This window comes from Lynx canadensis, chromosome A1 (assembly GCF_007474595.2).
Source record: "Lynx canadensis isolate LIC74 chromosome A1, mLynCan4.pri.v2, whole genome shotgun sequence".
Taxonomy (NCBI): domain Eukaryota; kingdom Metazoa; phylum Chordata; class Mammalia; order Carnivora; family Felidae; genus Lynx; species Lynx canadensis.
The window spans coordinates 171,052,323-171,064,414 of NC_044303.2; positions in this window are offsets into that span (position 1 = coordinate 171,052,323).

The window sequence follows — 12,092 nt, forward strand, 5'->3', positions numbered from 1 at the left end:
ACTTTTGTAGGGTTTCTGATGTAAATAAAATCACAAAGCCCTACAAATTTTCTTTGTTTTTGGTTGGAAAAGTACAAGTCTTAGAGTTACCAAAAATTCATCTAAAAGCTATAAAGAGTAGCTATATCTTAATGGGTATATTCTGTGAGCCTCACCTTTTATCTACCTCATTAATCTTCATACCAACCGTGTGAGGAAATTTCTATGTCCCAAAGTTTTGGACTGAGTGGTTAAGTGGCTTACACAAAGTGACAGAACTAATAAGTAGAGGACATATGTTCTCTTGAACCCAGTCTTTTTGGTTCCAAATTCTATAAACTAAACTTTCTCATGCAAATTCTCCTCTAAGCTTTACTCCTCATAACTCCACTGGTAGTTGAGACGGCAGGACCCTGTGACTTGGAGTTAATTCTGGAGGTTGGCCCAGACTCAGGTCTGTGAGTGACTACGTGGATAGTGCTAAGCAATAAGCAGTAGCCACCAAGTGCAGATGGAAGAGCAGTAAGTCTCACTTCACCTACCTTCCAATTTGGGGTGACGTCTGTCCTAATTGCAGGTATACTGGAACACAGTGGTTCTCTTTTCACTCTTGGGAAGGGCAGAAGAGCCTCTCTTTGGTAGAAGAGATGGGACCACTTAGAAATGCAGAACAATTTTATAAAGACTCCTATTAGCATTTCTATTTCTCAGATTAGCATTGTCCACAAAGCCTCAGATGGCTTCTTTCAATCATCCATTCATTCGTCTCCTCATCTAGTCAACAAATATTAGTGGAAGCCAATGAAGTGCCAGATAACTCTACACAATAAACAGAGGACTCAGTGTAATGAAAGGAATGTGAACTTTGAAATCAGACAGAGCTTAGTTGGATCCCTGCCTCTATCACTTATAAGATAATTTTTCTAACCTCTCTGAGCTTCTGTTTCATTGCATGTAAAGTGAAAATAATAATCCCCCTTTCTACAAATGTATAAAGATAAAACCAAAGAACTGTATCAGTTGCCTAGCAGAATGCCCAAACAAGAACGTTATCTCCTTCCTTCCTCTTTCAGACACTATAAGACTATGATGTATTATGTGCTACTCCTGGGAGACTAATGGATAACATAGATAAAGAAAAAATTTGTCTCAGATAACTCAAATATTTAATTTTAGATAAAGCTGTCTTGCAAACTGGATTTGGATTTTGGACCATAAAAGGAAGAAGCTAATATGCCTAGGAATGCCATTAAAGGAACAGCAAACCCTTATGCTCAGTGCATTTTTTTACAGAGGAAATTCAAAGTTTGGCTTCAAAGTTTTAAAAGTTGGATTATCTGTGGCTGTTGGACAAATTGGGTGGAGCACCCAGAGGTGATCAGCAGACTATTCTCTAAGTTGACTAATACTCCAAAGGAGACAAATCTGTAGAAATTCTGTAAAACATAGGTGATGAAAAAACTATGGTTTTTGTTGAAGCTAAGAAAAAAAAAAGCAGATTTTATTGCAACTTTTCTTGTTTAAGAGAAGAGTAGCAACTAAAAGTACTGATAGTGATCTGGAACAGAGAGAGAGAGAGAGAGAGAGAGAGAGAGAGAGAGAGAGAGAGAGAAAGAGAGCAAGCTCTTAGGAATTTTCACTGGGAAAGTGCCAGTCCCAGCTACTTTGGTAGCTGGCAGAGAGCTAGATATTGAAAATGTTCAATATGTTATCAATTTTTATATTCCTTCCACTAGTGAAGAAAGTGTTCTTTGAATTTGGTGTACTGGTCATCGAGGGAACACTGGCAGAGCAGTTTCCTTTTTTTGCTCAGATAACCATCAGCTTGGCATCTAGTGAGAGTACTGTTGAATCTCAGCAGAAGGCTCCTGCCTTGAGTGCATATGTCCTGGCTTCCGTGACAGTATAAGAGGAAATGTGTTTGCATCAGTTAATACTCAAAAGAATTATCGGGGTGCCTGGGTGGCTCAGTCGGTTAAGCGTCTGACTTTGGCTCAAGCCATGATCTCACGGTCCATGAGTTCGAGCCCCGTGTCAGGCTCTGTGCTGACAGCTCAGAGCCTGGAGCCTGCTTCGGATTCCGTGTTTCCCTTTCTCTCTGACCCTCCCCCGTTCATGTTTTGTCTCTCTCTGTCTCAAAAATAAATAAACATTAAAAAACAATTTTTTTAAAAGAATTATCAAGGCAAGAGCGCTTTTAAGATACAGAATCTTTTCCACAAGCTCCCAATCCAGTATGATGATGACGAGACAGGATTAAAGTTAGAACATTGAAGTTTGTGCTATAATTTTATTGCGGAAAAACAGTTTTGATTTTTGAACTTTTAACACAAATGTGAAACCTAATATTCTTGTGTCTCCTGTCCTTCTATTCTCGCTCCTACTCTTTAAGAAATAAATCCTGGGTGCCTGAGTGGCTCAGTCGGTTGAGCGTCCGACTTCGGCTCAGGTCATGATCTCACGGTCTGTGAGTTCCAGCCCCGTGTTGGGCTCTGTGCTGACAGCTCAGAGCCTGGAGCCTGCTTCGGATTCTGTGTCTCCCTCTCTCTCTTCCCCTCCCCTGTTCATGTTCTGTCTCTCTCTGTCTCAAAAATAAATGAAAACATTAAAAAATTAAAAAAAAAGAAATAAATCCTTACTGATTAGTTAATGTGAGATGCCAAAAATAGCAGTGTTGCAGTTACCGATGCAAATGACATGAACTACAAAGATGAAAGCATTCTAAAAGCCTTGCAAAAAAATAAATTCCTTTAAGGAATTTATAGTTTATTTGGACAGAGAATAGAGACTAACCGGAATAGAAGACAAAATATTCTTCAGGCCATAAAACAGAAAGTTGGTACAATGGGAATATAAAGGAAAAGCTACTTCCAGACTGTGATACTGAGAATTTCATCAATGTGAACTTGCCCTTCCTAAGTCAGTAGTAGTGACCTATGAGATGGTTTTCCTTCTAAGCAGTTTGATTGCCCCCTTTTGTTTTTTTCACTGGCTGCAGCATGATTAGAGAAACAGAGAGGAAAGGGTCAGATGGAATCAAGAAAAGGCACAACTTGAGAATCAACTTTTTTTTTGCCCTTTCCAGAGAGGATAGTATTGACATCAGTTCTCCACCCACATCTCTACCCTGTGACTTTGCCCAGCCTATCTGTGGCATTTGTCTAATCTTTTGTAAAGAGTCTGATGGTGTGCCCTTGAAACCCATATATGAGTGAAAGCCACATACGGCTCTGCCAAGTATAGCTCATCCCTTAACATCTTTCCTCGGTGCTGTCAGTTTACCCTGGTGGCAGTGCAAGTCCTTTAAAAATGGAACAGCTTTTGCTTCTACTTTTACATGAGTTATCAATAATTTGTTTCCCAATTCTTATTCTTTCTGCTCCACCCTCTTTCCTTTTTAAGGTAGCAGAATTTTATTTTACTCTTTTATTTTGAAATAATTATAGATCCACAAGTAGCTGCAGTGTAACCTTTAACTCGTTCTCCCACTGCTTCCATCTTTCATAATTATAGTATCAAAAGGAGGACTTTGGCATTAATACAATGTATGTGTATAGAGGTAGCGCATTTTTAGATTTTTACTTTCTTTATTGCTTTTTCTTTTTTTTAAATTTATTTTTGAGAGAGAGAGAGAGAGAGAGAGAGCAGGGTAGGGGCAGAGGGGGAGGGAGACACAGAATCCAAAGAAGGCTCCAGGCTCTGAGCTGTCAGCACAGAGCCCCACGTGGGGCTCCAACTCACGAACCACGAGATCATGACCTGAGCCGAAGTCAAGTTGCTTAACCGACTAAGCCACTCAGGCGCCCCTTTTTATTGCTTTTTTTAAAAATTCTTCTTGTGAGACTCACAGTTTCTTGCTGTGATTAACCTCCAAGTTGGGCTGACAGTGTGCAGAAGTCAAAATGATGCCAAGTGTGTCCTGTGTCAATTTTTCTTCGGGCACAAGTTTTCCAAGATAAATATGTCTCAAATGTCAGGAATCCTTTCTATATAAACTTTGGCAAGACAGTTAAAACACACACAGTGCATGTAGGAAATGTGGTTTGCTTAGGAAAATCTCAAAATAAGATATTTGGTTACTGTATTGCATTTTAATTGTTGTTAGAGCCAATAATTATAGTTTATACTAACTTTATTTTACTGTACTGTGGTTACTTTAGGCTACTTTATTGTGGAATGCTTTGCAGTTAATAAAGTGTCTGTATATCTACATTTTCATTTCCCTTTTAAATTACATTATATTGAAAAGTATATTTTTTTCCCATTTGACAAATATAAAACTGTGGCTTACAGACAGTGGGAAAAAAATGGATGGAATGGATGGAATTCAGTGCTATGAGAAAATTGTCCTACTTAAAATAAGAGCATTTACCAATTCTATTTTCATCTGAATATCAGCAATCTGGTTAAAAACTAAGGTAGAGTTTAAGTAAACTACCTTATCCCTGCTACAAGAGCAGGCTATAGTAGCAACTTTTGATCTATAGGTAAAATTTCACACTCTAACTAGAGACCAAGAAGTAATTAAGAAAGACCGTTGTTATGGACTGAATGTTTGTGTGTCTCACATATTCATATATTAAGCCCCAGCCCTCAGTGTGGTGGTATCTGGAGGTGGGGACTTTAGGAAGGGATTAAGGTTAGATGATGTCATGCTGGTAGGGCTGTCATGATGAGATGAGTGCCCTCATAAGAAGAGACACTGAGGGAGCTTCCCCCATCTACCACCACCAGGTGGTGACATAGCAAGAAGGTGGCCATCTACAAACCAAGAAGAGACCCCCTAACAGAGAGTTGTTACTAAAACTTGGTCATGCTGGCACCTTGATCTCAGACTTCCAGCCTCCAGAACTGTGAGGATGTAAAGTTCTGTTGTTTAAGCCCCCCAGTCGATGGTATTTTGTTTTGGCAGCCCAATCTGATTAAAACAAACTTAGTCTTTGGAATAGTTGTCTCCAAATTTCTATACTCTAAAGCTCACTAAAAAACTCAGGAACTTAACTAAACATGGATTGAAAAATGACCAGCAAACTTGAAAGTGTGGTCACCTCCTGAGATAGAAATTAAGCATGAGAGGGCAAATGCTCTCATTTTGTTCAATATATTTTGTATACTGTTCAAATATTTGAGTATTTTACAGTTAATGTACTTATTAAGTTAAGTTAATGTACTTATGTAATTCTAAATCAAAAAGTTGGCATTTTCAGTGCCTTAATCTGTGTGTGTGATAATGCATTTTGTTCTTCAAGTTGTGGCAGAAAAAACAGGTGAAAAAAGTTAGCAAATTCAGTCTGTAACCTTCATATAATTTTGAGGCAGCTACTCAAGCCAAAAATGTTACCTTAACCTTCCTGACCCTCATGCCATCACTATTAAAAAATCTGAGCCACCTGCTCTTACCTGCACTATGGTAATATTTAGGGCTATCTGTAGAGGATTGCAGGGTCTGGGAAAAGTCACACTCTGTACTCCTCTCCAATATTTTTATTAAGAATAAATATTTGTAAGTCATTTTCAAGAATAGCATCAAGGGGAAAACCAAGCTAAATAACACAGTATAAACACAGGTTTGTACAAATATGAGTGCTGAGTTGTACAGCCAAGCAGGCAGCCCCAGATCTGAATTGAAATGTTATAGATCATTTTCAGAATCACTGACATCTCATTCCAGGGATAGCTGCAAAGTTGTTGCAGCTGATTCTCTACAGGAAAGAGGCTAAGAACACAGTCAGCTTTGACTTAAAAAAAGTCGTTCTTTTTCTAAAACATGCTCATGTATTCAATAATTCAACAAACATATGTTGAATACCTATAATGTCCCAGGCACTAGACTAGTGCTGGGTGAAGAGCATGGGACAAGCAGAGGGGGTACACAGTCTAATGATTCTCAATACACGTTTCTCCAAAGGACTCTCTTAAGTCACAAGAGGCTGGAAAATTTAGTTGTCTGATAAGCATGCAAGAGTGGAAAAAGAAGTAAGAGTGTGAAAAGGGAAAACACATATCAAGGTTCAGAGGCAGGCTAAGGGTCAAAAGCAGAACTATGAGTCTGAACCAAAGTAAATCCAAGGCATCTATTCTATCCACCCATCTATTTCAGATACCACTAACCAAAAGTCTGCTAAGCATAGGCATCTCACTATCTGCTATGGGGAATGCAGATATGAAAACCATAGGTCCTGCCTTCAAGGGGCTTACTTACAGACTAATGAGGAAGATAGTATAATAAACAATTCTGACATAGATCAGCATGCATTAAATGTCATAACAGAATTTCAAGTCAAGGGCCAAGAATCCCATGGGAGTGAGGTAGAACTTCTGGCTAGGCAATCCAAGAAGTCATAATGGAAGAAGGTTTATTTGAATAAAGAGAATGATTTTAACAGGAATGAAACTGTGGAACACCAGAGGAGGGGTTTTGGGGCTGTGCCACTGGCAGAATCAAGGACATAAAATCAGTCAAGAGGAAGATGGGGGCATTCAGTGCCTTAGGACTTGTGAGAGTCCACTGACCCAGAAATGGGGTATTCAAATGATCTTCAACAGATCTTGAGGCAAGTGGCCAGTATAGGTTATTTGTCAACCTAAGTCCTCCTACGATATTGTCTTTATCTGACTTGTAACTTGGGAGGAACCTGGGTGGCTCAATCAGTTAGGCGTCTGACTTGATTTCAGCTCAGGTCATGATCTCACAGTTGTGAGATCAAGCCCCGAGTAGAGCTCCACTGTGGAGCCTGCTTAAGATTCTCTCTCTCCTTTTCCCTCTGACCCTCCTTTCTCTCTTTCTCTCTCTCTTTCTCTCTCTCAAAAAAAAGTTATTGTTTGTAAATTGGATTTCTACATAAATTTTATTTGGGGAAAACAAGGCTCTATTCACTAAAAATATTTTAAAGTCTGAAAAATCACTTAACTAGCACATTGGTTATGTATGGAATGAGAGAAATATGCTCAGAAGAACTTTCAATCCAGATCCTGGAAGGCATTAAATCCCCCAGAGAATGTCATTTATATGGTAATATAAAACTCTGCAATAGGTTAAGTCTACAAGACTTAGTTAGGAGTTACATTAGCAAACATCTGTTGTGACTTGAGCAGGCTCTTAGGGGTCTCACTCTCACACAGCTTATGAACTCACTTTCCCTCATAAGCAATGTTCTCCCTGAAGACTTTAGATAGATCTGTTTTCTCTCCATCCTTTCTCACCTTTCCAGTTATGTTTGGTTCCAGTGATGGTCGAACACCCTTGTAAACCAACTCTTCAAGTTTACTTGGCTGAGGCACCCATATAGATTCTTCCTAGCGGCCTGCGCATCCCTACCCTGGCACTCCACCTCCACTCTTATATCTCACAGAACTTCTGTCTTTCCAGCCTCAGGTCCACTTTTCAGTTCAAGGGAGTGATCAAGCCCCTATTGCTGTCCTGTTCTGTGGACTGTAGGATCTCTCCACCACCCTTCTTTCAAGCCACAGCTGACACAAGAAAAGAGAGGTCAAGTTCTTTCCTCCTCTATGTCCTTAGGACCCTAGGTCTTCTCTTTCTTGGCAGTCTTGCAGCAAACTGGACCCACATCGTTTTCTGCCTAGGTGACCATCCAAAACAGAAGCTCCTCTGGTCATCTAACTCTTCTTTGTCCCTTCCCAATGTTTAAATGTTATGACAGGATGTTACAATGGCACTCTTCCTGCCTGTTTCCAACCAAGGTACTGACACATTATATATTATAATTCAAAGTCAGTATGAAACAGATTCCCACATGCAAATTTTGCAAAGGAAATGTATTGGAATCATTACACAACGTCTGTAACTCTCAACCAGATCAAGGATATCAGGAAGCACTAGAGTGTGGGGAGAGAAGACTGGTGAGGAGATTTTTCTTAGAGCCAGCTATGATCCTGCTGGGAATCCTCACTCCTACCTTAAGCTGTGTGCTGAGGGCTTCTGTGGGATCATGTAGAAAGTTTTGAAATATGTCTTGTGTAGCTCGGAGATGTAGTATACAGATACCTGACTCTTGGAAGAGAAACCTAAAAAGTGCTGTCACAGCAAAACAGAACTGGTAGCCTGGAGTTTGGCCTGTACTCACAGAATTTGTCAGGAGCTAGGTGGCCAAAGACTATCACAATTTTTTTAAACAGACCTCTCAATGAGAGGTAGGCACTATATTCCTTCCCCTTAAACTTAGATAAGCTCTGTGACTGCTTTGACAATAAAATACAGTGGACACGACTTTCAATGCCAATTTCTGGTCCACTTCCTCTCTTTAAAAAATTATTTCTGGGGGGGCGCCTGGGTGGCGCAGTCGGTTAAGCGTCCGACTTCAGCCAGGTCACGATCTCGCGGTCCGTGAGTTCGAGCCCCGCGTCGGGCTCTGGGCTGATGGCTCGGAGCCTGGAGCCTGTTTCCGATTCTGTGTCTCCCTCTCTCTCTGCCCCTCCCCCGTTCATGCTCTGTCTCTCTCTGTCCCAAAAATAAATAAACGTTGAAAAAAAAATTAAAAAAATTATTTCTGGGAACCCTGAACTACCATGTAATAAGTTTGGCCCTGAAACTACCACGCTAGAGAAGCCATGGGTATCCACTCTGGACAACCACCAACTTCCCAGCCAATACCAACCAAACCATCAAACATTTAAGTCTTGGGCATTGCACACAGTCTGTCTTCTAGCTAAATATCACTGACTGACTTCCACCAATGCCACATGGAGCAGAAGAAGTGCCCAGTTGAACCCTTCCTGAATTCCTGGTGTAAAAATTCCTGAAATATAATAAAATAGTTGCAGTTTCAAGCCACTAAATTGTGGCGTAATTTGTTACACAGCAGTAGATAACTAGAACAGAGGCAAAGAAATATTTCCCATGCTTCTATAGGGGCCTTCCAGATAAGAGTTGCAGCACAGTGGTAGCACTTGGGTTAGGGTTATGCCTAGAGCTGAGTCCTGTCTAAAATGCCTTCCTATAGAGATGCTCGTGGACCCAAGCATCAGGAAGCTGGAGGTGAACACCAAATTGCTCAGGGCTATGGGGGGAGTTGAAAGTGGCCACCCAGAATGAAATTTGCCTGCTCTGGTCAAGGGAATTGCAGTTCAATGAGCTTTCATGGAAAAACCCATGAAAGTATCCCAGGGGAGAAGCCTTACATGACCTCTAGACCAGAGAATGCAGCTTGCAGTAAACTGAAAAAAAAAAAATAAAATAAAGTCTGTTTTCTATTGATTTCTTTCCTCCTAGAGGTGGCCATTTTTCCCCTTGTCTCTATCTTTTGTGGTATTTGTCATAAAAAGGAAAACCATAAAGTAGAATATAGAAATATGTTCTATAAGCCTGTTGTTCAAGTCAGACTCACAAGCTGGTAAGTTCACAGTTCTTACCAAAGTATCATTTATTTAGACAAATTTTGCTGTGGGTCCCCTGTGTAAAAGCTGGATGAAGTTTTCCTTTCATCTTGTTCTATGTCCTTAGAGCTTGGCTTTGTAGTCAACGAGAATATTCTCTCTGGTCTCTGCCAGCCAGAAGATGCATGTACCAGCTTATATTTGGCATCCAGTTGAATAGACTGGGATTCAAAGACATGAAGTCACAAGCAGCACTGACCATGCAGCTCTCAGGAAAATTTGTCACAAGGAGACCCAGTCCATAATGAGCCTTTGATTTCTCAACCTTCATTATCTTGCTAGTACTGGAAAAGTCCCATTCCAGTAGCACCTGCTTAGTGACATGGATAGCAAACCTGTGACTGGAGACATCCTATGGTCTCATGGGAAACAGGTGCCATTTTCTCTACATCATTCTTACCACTTGTGACAGTGAAGGTCTTTGCTTTCTTAGGCTAACTTTCTAGATCTTGTGAGGGCCCTATCTTTTGCAACCTCTTTTGGGATAATTCTTGCATCCCTTGTTATGTTATAAAAGAGCTTAATGGTTTGAGTCACTATTGAGATTAACATAAGATACTATTCATCAATGACCAGAAGAAGGATCCTTTGGAAAAATCTTCTCTACTTAGGGGGAAAAAATAGATATATCTTCCTAAATAGTTATCTTATTGCTACCTATGGAAAGACCAAATTAAAAGGCCAGAAGAAGGATCCCTTGGAAAATCTTTTATACCTAGGGAAAAAATTGGAGATATCTTCCTAAATAATTATCTTGTTGCTACCTATGGAAAGACCAAATTAAAAGTGGATACAAAGGAGTATAATGGCTAGCCATTATGGACTCCCTTCACAAGATGAGAGGATAGAAATGAGATTTAGACAAAAATAAAGTCCACATTCAACATAGATTTCCCTTCTTAAAATCTGTCCCCGTCATCAACAAATTCCTTTAACTCCCCAAACTCCTCCACCTTCCCCAGAAAATCACTTAAAGCACCCAGCTGACTATTTTAGCTTCCCTCTTCCTACAGGATTTACAGACAGCACTTCAGCCTGTTTTCTAAGGCCAGAGTATACAGCTTACTCATGTAAATGCTGGAAGCCAGAAAGCGAATATAGCAGAAGCACCCAGGATGGACAGTAAGGCTCACTTTGCTGGGCTCTATAATAAGGTTATCCCATCTTCAGGCCTTCCTGTACAATGTCCTTTGTGGATGTGTCCTGCCTCCCTTCCCCGCCAGCCCCTGCCTGCAAAGAATTCATGTCCCTTGGACAGCAAAAGATATTTCAAAGTATGATGCTCTTTTGCCTCCACTTTCATAAGATCCTACCAAACTTAGAAAGGGATTAGAATGATTAGTGGCCATTCATAACTCTGTACAAAAGGACTCTACATAACTCTACATAAATGATTGTCTGTTGAGGGATGTTCTTCCCACCCAGACATCACCATAGAGGCAATGGTGAACTGATCTAAGGTTCACTGTGTCTGTGTTAAATGCTTTATACAGACCTTTCAGAGGCATACTACACTGAACCCTGGAGATCCAGAACATAGAAATCTTTTAATTTCTGCCTTGCTAGGAAATTTTCTCCCTGATATAAAAGTTCTAAGCAACACAATGGAAACAGCTATGCAATTCTTTGAGGACAGCTTGCAGGAATTCAAGAAAAAGGAGTTAAAATCAACAATGGACTGACTGCCCATTTCCACTTGCTAGTGGGGGGGAAAAAATGAAAAGGACTATCATTTTAACCAAAAGGGAAAAACAGCATGCCCTTTTGAGTTGTTTTACTCAAGCCTTTGACTGAAATTTCCCCTTCTTTGATTACAAAGCTAGGGAAGTGGTGGTGATGTCCTCACTGCCAGCTTCTAGATATTCCACATTTGTGCTGTTTCTGTAAGGCAAAGTCAAAGGAATGGATGCCTTATGCCACATGAGGGTTGGATGACCTTGGTATATAATGGGTTTTTACCAGGATACATGAGAGCTATTTTGTTACACTTAGCCCAATGCATACCAGTTTCTACCAATGTAAAGACCTTAAAATGGACACCCACATGGCTGGAACATATCTAAATGGGCATTGATGAAAAAGGCAGGGGAACAGACCTAATACCTTTTAGCCCCCCTCAATGGTCAATTTTATCTTTACAAAGAATGCATTTTATCAGTCTTTTAAAATACATTTGTAAAGAGGAGCAATTTTATTGTTATAGTTATGCTAATTATCATTGGGCCAAAATAAAATCAGTGCATCATTCTACAACCAGGGGAGTCTTGCTTGGTCACAGTGGATACCGGCAGAGTCCCATAGGTAGGAAATGGAGAGGTAGGAGAAATCAGGAAAGACAAGGTCAGCTCTCAGAGGTAGGGCCAAGCCGGGTAAGAGCAATTACTCCCAGCACCTTGAGATACTGACAGGGCTTTTGGCTGCCAGTCACATAGACAGCAAAAAAAACAGGGCCAGGAGATGAGGCTTCTCCTGGCCAGCTATAAGGAAATTGAGATAAGGGACACCTTTTCCTCTTTTTCCTATAGATGCGTAATTCCCCAACCAAAGCCAGTACTGCTTAGGGATGCATTCTGGAAAAACTGGGAGGATTTTGACCCACAAACCCTAAAGAAAAAACAACTCATTTTCTTTTGCACTGAGGCTTGGCCTCAGTACAAACTGGGGGAGGAAACGTGGCTGCCAGAAGGAAGTATCAATTACAATATTATCTTACAATTGGA